Raw genomic sequence first — 14,222 nt, forward strand, 5'->3', positions numbered from 1 at the left:
AAGGGGTGTCCACTCCCTGCTATATTGGGAGTGAGATCTTCCTCTCTGTCCCTGGATATTAGGAACAATATCCCTAGGGAGTGTACACCTCCTGCAATATTGAGACTAACATCATCCTCTCGCCCCCTGGATATTAGGATCAATATCACAGGGGTGGTGTACATCCCCTGCGAAACTGGAAGAAATATCATCCTCTCCACCTTTGGATGATAGGGACAATATCACGGGGGAAGTCTACGCCCCCTGCGATATTGGGAGTCATATCATCCTCTCCCACCCAGGATATTAGGAAAAAAGATGACCGAAGGGATGTATACCCACTGCGATATTTTTCATAATGTCATCCTCTACTCCCTGGCAATTAGGAATAACATCATAGAGGGGTGTACACGTTCTGTGATATTGGGAGTAACATCCTCTACCCCTCGGATATCGGGAACAATTATATTAAGTATTAATATTCATAAATATAATAACAATAGAAATCATCGATATAAATTACTATAAAGATAGTAAAAGTTAATATGGATTAAAAATATTAATGGTTATTAATAATTAATAGCAACCTCACTATTAATAACATAATGATATCGGTAATTAATGTTAATTAAATCAATACGTGATGTTGGTAATAAAACAATATTAAGATTAATAACTAATTGAAAAATGACAATACTAATTAATTTTAATCATGCATAAACATTTAAAATAATCATTAATGATTAATAACGTTATACTATTAATATTACCATTGATAATTATTAAGACTGATGTTTAACAGTTAATATTATTAAGATTGATGCTTAATAATTAATCGTATTATTTCTCCTAATACCGCAGGGGGTGTACACCTACCCGAGATATTGTTCCTAATGTCCAGGGATGGAGAGCATGATACTAGTTTTAATATCTCAGTAGGTGTACACTCACCCTGTGACACTGATCCTAATATCCAGGGGATAGAGTATGACATGACTCCCAACATAGCAATGAATGTACAGCCACCCGGTGATATTGCTTCTAATATTGACGGAAGAAGAGTATGATATTACTCCCAATATCGCAGGGAGTGTACACCTCTTCTGTGACATTGTTCCTGGTATCCCGCGGGGGAGAGGATGATGATAATTAAAGTATCGCAGGCTGTGATCACCCACCCTGTGATATTGTTATTAACATCCTGAAAGGGAGAGGATGATATTACTCCCCGTAATAGATAGATATTACTCCCCATAACAGAGCAGGAGGTGTACACCCACCCTGTGATATTGTTCCTAATATTCAGAGGCCGAGAGGTCGATATTACTCCCAATATGGCAGGAAGTGTACACCCCCGTGTCAGATGGTCCTTAATAGTATTCCAAGGCGGAGGGGGAGATATTACTCCCAATATCGCAGAAAGTGTACCCCCCAAGGATATTGTTCTCATGATCCTGGAGGGAAGAGGATGATGTCACTTTAAATATCACAGAAGGTGTGCACGCCCCCACTGATATCGGTTCTAATTTCCACGTGGGAGAGGAGGATGTGACGCCCAATCACACCTGCAGTAGAAACACAGCTATGATACTGTTCTTAATATTCAGGGAGGAGGACGATGATATTACTCCCAAAACAGACGGCTGTACACCCTCTGCACACCGAGGGTGTACCCCCATCTGTGAAATAGTTTATAATTTCCAGAGGGGGAGATGATAACACTCCGAATACCGTAAACAGGCTGTGAGTCCACCGCGGATCCTAAAAACCAGGGAGGGAAGAGGGGCTGGCACTTACTCCCCGCATCGCGTGGGGTGTCTCACCCCCTTGCGATGGGGGTCTTAAGAGCCAGTGGGGGATGAGGGGCTGGCTCTCAGTCACTGCCTCGCGGGTGGTCCTTCCCCCTGCTGCGATGGGGGTCCTAAGGGCCAGTGGGGGAAGAGGGGCTGGCTCTGAGAACCCGCCTCACGGGGGGTGCCTCCCCCCACCCTGCGATGGGGGTCCTAAGGGCCAGTGGGGGAAGAGGGGCTGGCTCTCTGTCCCCGCCTCGCCGGAGGTACCTCGCACCCTTGCGATGGGGGTCCTAAGAGCCAGGGGGGAAGAGGGGCTGCCTCTCAGTCCCCGCCTCGCGGGGGGTGCCTCCTCCCCCTGCGATGGGGGTCCTAAGAGCCAGGGGGTGAAAGGAGCTGGCTGTCAGTCCCTGTCTCGTGGGGGTGCCTGCCCCCTCCGGGATGGGGGTCCTAAGAGCCAGTGGGGGATGAGGGCCTGGCTCTCAATACCAGCCTCGCGGGGGTGCCTCACCCCCAGGCGATGGGGATCCTAAGAGCCAGGTGGGTAAGAGGGGCAGGCTCTCATTCCCCGCCTTGCGGGGGGTGGCTACCTCCCCTGCGATGGGGGTCCTTAGAGCCAGGAGGGGAAGAGGGGCTGGTTCTCAGTCCCCGCCTCACGGGGGATGCCTCCCCGTGCTGCAATGGTGGTGCTAATAGCCAGGGGGGGAAGAGGGGCTGGCTCTCAGTCCCTGCCTCGCGGGTGGTCCTTCCCCCCGCTGCGATGGGGGTCCTAAGAGCAAGGGGGGGAAGTGGGGCTGGCTCTCTGTCCCCGCCTCGCCGGGGGGTGCCTTGCACCCTTGCGGTGGGGGTCCTAAGAGCCAGGGGGGGAAGCGGGGCTGGCTCTCAGTCACCACAGCATGAGGGGCCTTTCTGTTCTGGTTTTGCCCAAGAGTAAGCTTATTTGAATCTGGTTCTAGCAGGGCAGTTGCTGCGAAGGCCCTCAAACAGGGGGGCCATCCTTTAGAAACCCTGTCTAGCTGTTTAGAGAGGTAGGCCACCGGCCTCAGCCAGGGCCCCACAGTTTGGGTTAAAAGTCCAGCTGCCATCTTTTCTCTGACGCATACAATGGAAAAGGCTTTGTGAGATCGGGTAGCCCGTCGGCTGGGGCTTTCAGAAGTTTTTCCTTTAGTCATGAAAGACTTGCTGTTGTTGGAATCCCCATTCCAAATGTTCCCGGTCCCCGCCCCCTTTGTGACGTCATACAAAGGCGTGGCTAATACTGCAAAGTTTGGGCTCCGCAGTCTACAAAACCCCACAGCTCCTAGGAATTCTCTCACCAGCCTTCTGCCCTTAGGCTCCGGTAGACTGCAAATGACCTGCTTTCTTTCCGCTCCCGGGTTGCTTTCGGACACCTGTCGAATAGGAAATCCCAAGTAAGCTACCTGCGGTCGTCGGCAGATCTGAGTTTTCTTCTTGGACACCTAATACCCACAGCCCTCCAGGTCGGTCCTAAGGATCTTAGAATCCTCGATGGGGGTCATAAGCCAGGGGGGGAAGAGGGACTGGCTCTCAGTCCCCGCCTCGTGGGGTGTGTCTCCCCCGTGTGATGGGGATCCTCAGAGGTGGGTGGGGAAGAAGGGCTGGCTCTCAGTCACCGCCTCGCGGGGGGTGCCTCCCCTCCCTGCGATGGGGGTCCTAAGAGCCAGGGAGGGAAGAGGGGCTGGCTCTCAGTCTCCGCCTCGCGGGGGTGCCTCCTCCCCCTGCGGCGGGGGTCCTAAAGGCCAGTGGGGGAAGAGGGGGTGGCTCTGAGACCCCGCCTCGCCGGGGTTGCATCCCCTTCCTGCGATGGGGGTCCTAAGAGCCAGGAGCGGAAGAGGGGCTGGCTCTCAGTCCCCGCCTCACGGGGGGTGCCTCCCCCCCTTTCGATGGGGGTCCTAAGAGCCAGGGGGGGAAGAAGGGCTGGCTCTGAGAACCCGTCCCGCGGGGGGTGCCTCCCCACCCTGCGATGGGGTTCCCAAGAGCCAGGGGGGGAAGAGGGGTTGGCTCTCAGTCCTCGCCTCGCCGGGGGTGCCTCCTCCCCCTGCGATGGGGGTCCTAAGGGCCAGTGGGGGAAGAGGGGCTGGCTCTGAGAACCCGCCTCGCGGGGGTGCCTCCCCCGTATGCGATGGGGGTCCTAAGGGCCAGTGGGGGAAGAGGGGCTGGCTCTGAGACCCTGCCTCGCGGGGGGTGCCTCCCCCCCCTGCGATGGGGGTCCTAAGAGCCAGTGGGGGAAGAGGGGCTGGCTCTGAGACCCCGCCTCACGGGGGGTGCCTCCCCCCCCTGCGATGGGGGTCCTAAGGGCCAGTGGGGGAAGAGGGGTTGGCTCTCAGTCCCCCCTCGCGGGGCTCCCCTTCCTGCAATGGGGGTCATAAGACCCAGGGGGGGAAGAGGGGCTGTCTCTCAGTCACGCGTGGGGGGTGCCTCCTTCCCCTGCGATGGGGGTCCTAAGAGCCAGGCAGGGAACAGGGGTTGGCTCCCAGTCCCCGCCACGCCGGGGGTGCCTCCCCCCCACTGCGATGGTGGTCCTAAGGGCCAGTGGGGGAAGAGGGGCTGGCTCTGAGACCCCGCCTCGCGGTGGGTGCCTCCCCCCCATGCGATGGGGTTCCTAAGGGCCAGTGGGGGAAGAGGGGCTGGCTCTGAGACCCCGCCTCGCTGGGGGTGCCTCCTCCCACTGCGATGGGGGTCCTAAGAGCCAGGGGGGGAAGAGGGGCTGGCTTTCAGTCACCACAGCTTGGGGGGCCTTTATGTTCTGGTTTTACCCAAGAGTCAGCTGATTTGCTTCTTGTACTAGCAGGGCAGTTGCTGCCAAGGCCCTCAAACAGGGGGGCCATCCTTTAGAAACCCTGTCTAGCTGTTTAGAGAGGTAGGCCACCGGCCTCAGCCAGGGCCCCACAGTTTGGGTTAAAAGTCCAGCTGCCATCTTTTCTCTGACGCATACAATGGAAAAGGCTTTGTGAGATCCAGTAGCCCGTCGGCTGGGGCTTTCAGAAGTTTTTCCTTTAAGTCATGAAAGACTTGCTGTTGTTGGAATCCCCATTCCAAATGTTCCCGGTCCCCGCCCCCTTTGTGACATCATACAAAGGCGTGGCTAATACTGCAAAGTTTGGGCTCCGCAGTCTACAAGACCCCACAGCTCCTAGGAATTCTCTCACCAGCCTTCTGCCCTTAGGCTCCGGTAGATTGCAAATGACCTGCTTTCTTTGGGATCCCGGGTTGCTTTCGGACACCTGTCGAATAGGAAATCCCAAGTAAGCTACCTGCGGTCGTCAGCAGATCTGAGTTTTCTTCCTGGACACCTAATACCCACAGCCCTCCAGGTCGGTCCTAAGGATCTTAGAATCCTCGATGGGGGTCATAAGCCAGGAGGGGAAGAGGGACTGGCTCTCAGTCCCCGCCTCGTGGGGTGTGCCTCCCCCGTGTGATGGGGATCCTCAGAGGTGGGCGGGGAAGAAGGGCTGGCTCTCAGTCACCGCCTTGCAGGGGGTGCCTCCCCACCCTGCGATGGGGGTCCTAAGAGCCAGGGGGGGAAGAGGGGCTGGCTCTCAGTCTCCGCCTCGCGGGGGTGCCTCCTCCCCCTGCGACGGGGGTCCTAAAGGCCAGTGGGGGAAGAGGGGGTGGCTCTGAGACCCCGCCTCGCCGGGGTTGCATCCCCTTCCTGCGATGGGGGTCCTAAGAGCCAGGAGCGGAAGAGGGGCTGGTTCTCAGTCCCCGCCTCACGGGGGGTGCCTCCCCCCCTTTCGATGGGGGTCCTAAGAGCCAGGGGGGGAAGAGGGGCTGGCTCTGAGAACTCGTCCCGCGGGGGGTGCCTCCCCACCCTGCGATGGGGTTCCCAAGAGCCAGGGGGGGAAGAGGGGTTGGCTCTCAGTCCTCGCCTCGCCGGGGGTGCCTCCTCCCCCTGCGATGGGGGTCCTAAGGGCCAGTGGGGGAAGAGGGGCTGGCTCTGAGACCCCGCCTCGCGGGGGTGCCTCCCCCCTATGGGATGGGGGACCTAAGGGCCAGTGGGGGAAGAGGGGCTGGCTCTGAGACCCCGCCTCGCTGGGGGTGCCTCCCCCCACTGCGATGGGGGTCCTAAGGGCCAGTGGGGGAAGAGGGGCTGGCTCTGAGACCCCGCCTCGCGGGGGTTGCCTCCCCCCCTGCGATGGGGGTCCTAAGGGCCAGTGGGGGAAGAGGGGCTGGCTCTGAGAACCCGCCTCACGGGGGGTGCCTCCCCACCCTGCGATGGGGGTCCTAAGGGCCAGTGGGGGAAGAGGGGCTGGCTCTGAGTACCCGCCTCACGGGGGGTGCCTCCCCCCCCTGCGACGGGGGTCCTAAGGGCCAGTGGGGGAAGAGGGGCTGGCTCAGAGACACCGCCTCGCGAGGGGTGCCTCCCCCCCCTGCGATGGGGGTCCTAAGGGCCAGTGGGGGAAGAGGGGCTGGCTCAGACCCCGACTCACGGGGGGTGCCTCCCCCCCTGTGATGGGGGTCCTAAGAGCCAGGAGCAGAAGAGGGGCTGGCTGTCTGTACCCGCCTCGTGGGGGGTGCCTCCTCCCCCTGCGATGGGGGTCCTAAATGCCAGTGGGGAAAGAGGGGCTCGCTCTGAGACCCCGCCTCGCTGGGGGTGCCTCCCCCCACTGCGATGGGGGTCCTAAGGGCCAGTGGGGAAAGAGGGGCTGGCTGTCAGTCCCCGCCTCGTGGGGGGTGCCTCCTCCTCCTGCGACGGGGGTCCTAAATGCCAGTGGGGAAAGAGGGGCTCGCTCTGAGACCCCGCCTCGCTGGGGATGCCTCCTCCCCCTGCGATGGGGTTCATAAGAGCCGGGGGGGGAAGAGGGGCTGGCTCTCAGTCCCCGCCGCGCGGGGGGTGCCTCCCCCCCTCGTGATACGGATCCTAAGAGCCAGGGGGGGAACAGGGGGAGAGGATGATAATTTCAGCATCGCAGGCTGTGTTCACCCAGCCTGTTAAATTGTTATTAGTATCCTGAAAGGGAGAGGATGATATTACTCCCCATAACAGACAGATATGACTCCCCATCGTAGAGCACGAGGTGTACACCCGCCCTGTGATTTTCTTCCTCATATTCAGAGACCGAGAGGTTGATGTCACTCCCAATATCGGAGGAAGTATACACCCCCGTGTGAGATGTTCCTTAATGATATTCCACGGCGGAGGGGTTGATATGACTACATACATGGCAGAAAGTGGAAACCCCCCAGGGATATTATTCCCACGATCCTGGAGGGAAGAAGATGATGTTACTTTCAATATGACAGAAGGTGGATGAAGTGGTGGACTGCCCCTCCACACCTGTGAGTATTTCTAGTTGGGTGGGACGAGAGACTGAGAAAAGAAATAAGACACAGAGAGAAAGTGTAAAGATACAACAGTGGGTCCAGGGGACCGGCGCTCAGCACACCAAGGACCTGCACCGGCACCAGCCTCTGAGTTCCCTCAGTTTTTATTGATTATGATTTTCATTATTTTAGCAGAAAGGAATGTAGTAGGAGAGCAGGGTGATGATAAGGAGAGAGTCAGCAGAAGACATGTGAGCAAAAGAATCCATGTCATAATTAGGTTCAAGGGAAGGTACTGTGACTGGACGTGCACATAAGCCAGATTTGTTTCTCTCCACCCAAACATCTCAGTGGAGTAAAGAAGAACAAGGCAGTGTTACTGCAAACATGTCTCGCCTCCCGCCACGGGGCAGCTTTTCTCCTATCTCAGAGTTGAACGAATGTACAATCGGGTTTTACACCGAGACATTCAGTTCCCAGGGGCAAGCAGGAGCTAGTGGCCTTCCTCCATCTCAGCTGCAAGAGGCTTTCCTCTTTTACTAATCCACCTCAGCACAGACCCATTACGGGTGTCGGGCTGGGGGACAGTCAGGTCTTTCTCATCCCATGAGGCTATATTTCAGACTATCACATGGGGAGAAAGCTTGGACAATACCCTGCTTTCAAGGGCAGAGGTCCCTGCGGCTTTCCACAGTGCATTGTGTCCCCGGTTTCTTGAGACTAGAGAATGGCGATGACTTTTACCAAGTATACTGCTGGTAAACATTTTGTTAACAAGGCACGTCCTGCACAGCCCTACATCCCTTAAACTTTGATTTTATACAACACATGTTTTGGTGAGCTCCAGGTTGGGTCAAAGTGGCTGGGGCCAAGTGGCTAGGGCAAAGCTACAAATTAACAACATCTCAGCAAAGCAATTGTTTAAAGGACAGGTCTTTTTGAAAATGGAGTCTCTTATGTCTTTCCTTTCTACATGGACACAGTGACAGTCTGATCTCTCTTACTTTTCCCTACAGGTGGACACGCCCCCACTGATATTCCCTGTAATTGCAGCGTGGGAGAGGAGGATATGACACGCCATATCGCAGGGAGCAGAAACACCCCTGTGTTACTGTTCTTCATATTCAGGGAGGAAGAGGATGATATTACTCCCAATACAGACGGGTGTACACCCTCTGTACACCGAGGGTGTACACCCGTCTGTGAAAGAGTTCGTAATCTCCAGAGGGGGAGATGATATTACTCACAATATGGTAAAGAGGCTGTGAGTCCTCGGAGGATCCTCAGAGCCAGCGGGGGAAGAGGGGCTGGCTCTGAGACCCCGCCTCGCTGGGGGTGCCTCCCCCCACTGCGATGGGGGTCCTAAGAGACAGTGGGGGAAGAGGGGCTGGCTCTGAGACCCCGCCTCGCGGGGGTTGCCTCCCCCCCTGCGATGGGGGTCCTAAGGGCCAGTGGGGGAAGAGGGGCTGGGTCTGAGACCCCGCCTCACGGGGGGTGCCTCCCCACCCTGCGATGGGGGTCCTAAGGGCCAGTGGGGGAAGAGGGGCTGGCTCTGAGTACCCGCCTCACGGGGGGTGCCTCACCCCCCTGCGACGGGGGTCCTAAGGGCCAGTGGGGGAAGAGGGGCTGGCTCAGAGACACCGCCTCGCGAGGGGTGCCTCCCCCCCCGCGATGGGGTTCCAAAGGGCCAGTGGGGGAAGAGGGGCTGGCTCTGAGACCGCGCCTCACGGGGGGTGCCTCCCCCCCTGTGATGGGGGTCCTAAGAGCCAGGAGCAGAAGAGGGGATGGCTCTCTGTACCCGCCTCGCGGGGGGTGCCTCACCCCCCCCGTGATGGGGGTCCTAAGAGCCAGAAGGCTTAGAGGGGCTGGCTCTCAGTCCCCGCCTCGTGGGGGGTGCCTCCTCCCCCTGCGATGGGGGTCCTAAATGCCAGTGGGGAAAGAGGGGCTCGCTCTGAGACCCCGCCTCGCTGTGGGTGCCTCCCCCCACTGCGATGGGGGTCCTAAGGGCCAGTGGGGAAAGAGGGGCTGGCTCTCAGTCCCCGCCTCGTGGGGGGTGCCTCCTCCTCCTGCGACGGGGGTCCTAAATGCCAGTGGGGAAAGAGGGGCTCGCTCTGAGACCCCGCCTCGCTGGGGATGCCTCCTCCCCCTGCGATGGGGTTCCTAAGAGCCAGGGGGGGAAGAGGGGCTGGCTCTCAGTCCCCGCCGCGCGGTGGGGTGCCTCCCCCCCTCGTGATACGGATCCTAAGAGCCAGGGGGGGAACAGGGGGAGAGGATGATAATTTCAGCATCGCAGGCTGTGTTCACCCAGCCTGTTAAATTGTTATTAGTATCCTGAAAGGGAGAGGATGATATTACTCCCCATAACAGACAGATATGACTCCCCATCGTAGAGCACGAGGTGTACACCCGCCCTGTGATTTTCTTCCTCATATTCAGAGACCGAGAGGTTGATGTCACTCCCAATATCGGAGGAAGTATACACCCCCGTGTGAGATGTTCCTTAATGATATTCCACGGCGGAGGGGGTGATATGACTACATACATGGCAGAAAGTGGAAACCCCCCAGGGATATTATTCCCACGATCCTGGAGGGAAGAAGATGATGTTACTTTCAATATGACAGAAGGTGGATGAAGTGGTGGACTGCCCCTCCACACCTGTGAGTATTTCTAGTTGGGTGGGACGAGAGACTGAGAAAAGAAATAAGACACAGAGAGAAAGTGTAAAGATACAACAGTGGGTCCAGGGGACCGGCGCTCAGCACACCAAGGACCTGCACCGGCACCAGCCTCTGAGTTCCCTCAGTTTCTATTGATTATGATTTTCATTATTTTAGCAGAAAGGAATGTAGTAGGAGAGCAGGGTGATGATAAGGAGAGAGTCAGCAGAAGACATGTGAGCAAAAGAATCCATGTCATAATTAGGTTCAAGGGAAGGTACTGTGACTGGACGTGCACATAAGCCGGATTTGTTTCTCTCCACCCAAACATCTCAGTGGAGTAAAGAAGAACAAGGCAGTGTTACTGCAAACATGTCTCGCCTCCCGCCACGGGGCAGCTTTTCTCCTATCTCAGAGTTGAACGAATGTACAATCGGGTTTTACACCGAGACATTCAGTTCCCAGGGGCAAGCAGGAGCTAGTGGCCTTCCTCCATCTCAGCTGCAAGAGGCTTTCCTCTTTTACTAATCCACCTCAGCACAGACCCATTACGGGTGTCGGGCTGGGGGACAGTCAGGTCTTTCTCATCCCATGAGGCTATATTTCAGACTGTCACATGGGGAGAAAGCTTGGACAATACCCTGCTTTCAAGGGCAGAGGTCCCTGCGGCTTTCCACAGTGCATTGTGTCCCCGGTTTCTTGAGACTAGAGAATGGCGATGACTTTTACCAAGTATACTGCTGGTAAACATTTTGTTAACAAGGCACGTCCTGCACAGCCCTACATCCCTTAAACTTTGATTTTATACAACACATGTTTTGGTGAGCTCCAGGTTGGGTCAAAGTGGCTGGGGCCAAGTGGCTAGGGCAAAGCTACAAATTAACAACATCTCAGCAAAGCAATTGTTTAAAGGACAGGTCTTTTTGAAAATGGAGTCTCTTATGTCTTTCCTTTCTACATGGACACAGTGACAGTCTGATCTCTCTTACTTTTCCCTACAGGTGGACACGCCCCCACTGATATTCCCTGTAATTGCAGCGTGGGAGACGAGGATATGACACGCCATATCGCAGGGAGCAGAAACACCCCTGTGTTACTGTTCTTCATATTCAGGGAGGAAGAGGATGATATTACTCCCAATACAGACGGGTGTACACCCTCTGTACACCGAGGGTGTACACCCGTCTGTGAAAGAGTTCGTAATCTCCAGAGGGGGAGATGATATTACTCACAATATGGTAAAGAGGCTGTGAGTCCACGGAGGATCCTCAGAGCCAGCGGGGGAAGAGAGGCTGGCTCTGAGACCCCGCCTCGCTGTAGGTGCCTCCCCCCACTGCGATGGGGGTCCTAAGGGCCAGTGGGGGAAGAGGGGCTGGGTCTGAGACCCCGCCTCACGGGGGGTGCCTCCCCACCCTGCGATGGGGGTCCTAAGGGCCAGTGGGGGAAGAGGGGCTGGCTCTGAGTACCCGCCTCACGGGGGGTGCCTCCCCACCCTGCGACGGGGGTCCTAAGGGCCAGTGGGGGAAGAGGGGCTGGCTCAGAGACACCGCCTCGCGAGGGGTGCCTCCCCCCCCGCGATGGGGTTCCAAAGGGCCAGTGGGGGAAGAGGGGCTGGCTCTGAGACCGCGCCTCACGGGGGGTGCCTCCCCCCCTGTGATGGGGGTCCTAAGAGCCAGGAGCAGAAGAGGGGATGGCTCTCTGTACCCGCCTCGCGGGGGGTGCCTCACCCCCCCCGTGATGGGGGTCCTAAGAGCCAGAAGGCTTAGAGGGGCTGGCTCTCAGTCCCCGCCTCGTGGGGGGTGCCTCCTCCCCCTGCGATGGGGGTCCTAAATGCCAGTGGGGAAAGAGGGGCTCGCTCTGAGACCCCGCCTCGCTGTGGGTGCCTCCCCCCACTGCGATGGGGGTCCTAAGGGCCAGTGGGGAAAGAGGGGCTGGCTCTCAGTCCCCGCCTCGTGGGGGGTGCCTCCTCCTCCTGCGACGGGGGTCCTAAATGCCAGTGGGGAAAGAGGGGCTCGCTCTGAGACCCCGCCTCGCTGGGGATGCCTCCTCCCCCTGCGATGGGGTTCCTAAGAGCCAGGGGGGGAAGAGGGGCTGGCTCTCAGTCCCCGCCGCGCGGTGGGGTGCCTCCCCCCCTCGTGATACGGATCCTAAGAGCCAGGGGGGGAACAGGGGGAGAGGATGATAATTTCAGCATCGCAGGCTGTGTTCACCCAGCCTGTTAAATTGTTATTAGTATCCTGAAAGGGAGAGGATGATATTACTCCCCATAACAGACAGATATGACTCCCCATCGTAGAGCACGAGGTGTACACCCGCCCTGTGATTTTCTTCCTCATATTCAGAGACCGAGAGGTTGATGTCACTCCCAATATCGGAGGAAGTATACACCCCCGTGTGAGATGTTCCTTAATGATATTCCACGGCGGAGGGGGTGATATGACTACATACATGGCAGAAAGTGGAAACCCCCCAGGGATATTATTCCCACGATCCTGGAGGGAAGAAGATGATGTTACTTTCAATATGACAGAAGGTGGATGAAGTGGTGGACTGCCCCTCCACACCTGTGAGTATTTCTAGTTGGGTGGGACGAGAGACTGAGAAAAGAAATAAGACACAGAGAGAAAGTGTAAAGATACAACAGTGGGTCCAGGGGACCGGCGCTCAGCACACCAAGGACCTGCACCGGCACCAGCCTCTGAGTTCCCTCAGTTTCTATTGATTATGATTTTCATTATTTTAGCAGAAAGGAATGTAGTAGGAGAGCAGGGTGATGATAAGGAGAGAGTCAGCAGAAGACATGTGAGCAAAAGAATCCATGTCATAATTAGGTTCAAGGGAAGGTACTGTGACTGGACGTGCACATAAGCCAGATTTGTTTCTCTCCACCCAAACATCTCAGTGGAGTAAAGAAGAACAAGGCAGTGTTACTGCAAACATGTCTCGCCTCCCGCCACGGGGCAGCTTTTCTCCTATCTCAGAGTTGAACGAATGTACAATCGGGTTTTACACCGAGACATTCAGTTCCCAGGGGCAAGCAGGAGCTAGTGGCCTTCCTCCATCTCAGCTGCAAGAGGCTTTCCTCTTTTACTAATCCACCTCAGCACAGACCCATTACGGGTGTCGGGCTGGGGGACAGTCAGGTCTTTCTCATCCCATGAGGCTATATTTCAGACTGTCACATGGGGAGAAAGCTTGGACAATACCCTGCTTTCAAGGGCAGAGGTCCCTGCGGCTTTCCACAGTGCATTGTGTCCCCGGTTTCTTGAGACTAGAGAATGGCGATGACTTTTACCAAGTATACTGCTGGTAAACATTTTGTTAACAAGGCACGTCCTGCACAGCCCTACATCCCTTAAACTTTGATTTTATACAACACATGTTTTGGTGAGCTCCAGGTTGGGTCAAAGTGGCTGGGGCCAAGTGGCTAGGGCAAAGCTACAAATTAACAACATCTCAGCAAAGCAATTGTTTAAAGGACAGGTCTTTTTGAAAATGGAGTCTCTTATGTCTTTCCTTTCTACATGGACACAGTGACAGTCTGATCTCTCTTACTTTTCCCTACAGGTGGACACGCCCCCACTGATATTCCCTCTAATTGCAGCGTGGGAGACGAGGATATGACACGCCATATCGCAGGGAGCAGAAACACCCCTGTGTTACTGTTCTTCATATTCAGGGAGGAAGAGGATGATATTACTCCCAATACAGACGGGTGTACACCCTCTGTACACCGAGGGTGTACACCCGTCTGTGAAAGAGTTCGTAATCTCCAGAGGGGGAGATGATATTACTCACAATATGGTAAAGAGGCTGTGAGTCCACGGAGGATCCTCAGAGCCAGCGGGGGAAGAGAGGCTGGCTCTGAGACCCCGCCTCGCTGTAGGTGCCTCCCCCCACTGCGATGGGGGTCCTAAGAGACAGTGGGGGAAGAGGGGCTGGCTCTGAGACCCCGCCTCGCGGGGGTTGCCTCCCCCCCTGCGATGGGGGTCCTAAGGGCCAGTGGGGGAAGAGGGGCTGGCTCTGAGAACCCGCCTCACGGGGGGTGCCTCCCCACCCTGCGATGGGGGTCCTAAGGGCCAGTGGGGGAAGAGGGGCTGGCTCAGAGACACCGCCTCGCGAGGAGTGCCTCCCTCCCCTGCGATGGGGTTCCTAAGGGCCAGTGGGGGAAGAGGGGCTGGCTCTGAGACCCCGCCTCGCGGGGGGTGCCTCCCCCCCTGTGATGGGGGTCCTAAGAGCCAGGAGCAGAAGAGGGGCTGGCTCTCTGTACCCGCCTCGCGGGGGGTGCCTCCCCCCCCCCGTGATGGGGGTCCTAAGAGCCAGAAGGCTTAGAGGGGCTGGCTCTCAGTCCCCGCCTCGTGGGGGGTGCCTCCTCCCCCTGCGTTGGGGGTCCTAAATGCCAGTGGGGAAAGAGGGGCTCGCTCTGAGACCCCGCCTCGCTGGGGGTGCCTCCCCCCACTGCGATGGGGGTCCTAAGGGCCAGTGGGGAAAGAGGGGCTGGCTCTCA

General features: G+C 57.0%; 1 protein-coding gene across 7 annotated transcripts in view; it reads left to right on the forward strand.

Annotated features, from left to right (window-relative positions):
* LOC129135354 (E3 ubiquitin-protein ligase TRIM52) overlaps window positions 1-14,222 on the forward strand; it is a 69,715-nt gene that overhangs the window by 36,642 nt on the left and 18,851 nt on the right. For 6 of the 7 annotated variants that reach the window (XM_063816742.1, XM_063816734.1, XM_063816739.1 and 3 more), the window contains 6 exons: window positions 3,103-3,250; window positions 4,957-5,104; window positions 6,847-7,070; window positions 8,072-9,715; window positions 10,717-12,281; window positions 13,283-13,597. The gene's annotated coding sequence lies outside the window, so the exon portion shown is untranslated. The remainder of the gene's footprint in view (window positions 1-3,102; window positions 3,251-4,956; window positions 5,105-6,846; window positions 7,071-8,071; window positions 9,716-10,716; window positions 12,282-13,282; window positions 13,598-14,222) is intronic. The other variant, XM_063816738.1, reaches the window with a different exon arrangement.

The sequence above is a fragment of the Pan troglodytes genome, chromosome 7, assembly GCF_028858775.2.
Source record: "Pan troglodytes isolate AG18354 chromosome 7, NHGRI_mPanTro3-v2.0_pri, whole genome shotgun sequence".
NCBI classification, from domain to species: domain Eukaryota; kingdom Metazoa; phylum Chordata; class Mammalia; order Primates; family Hominidae; genus Pan; species Pan troglodytes.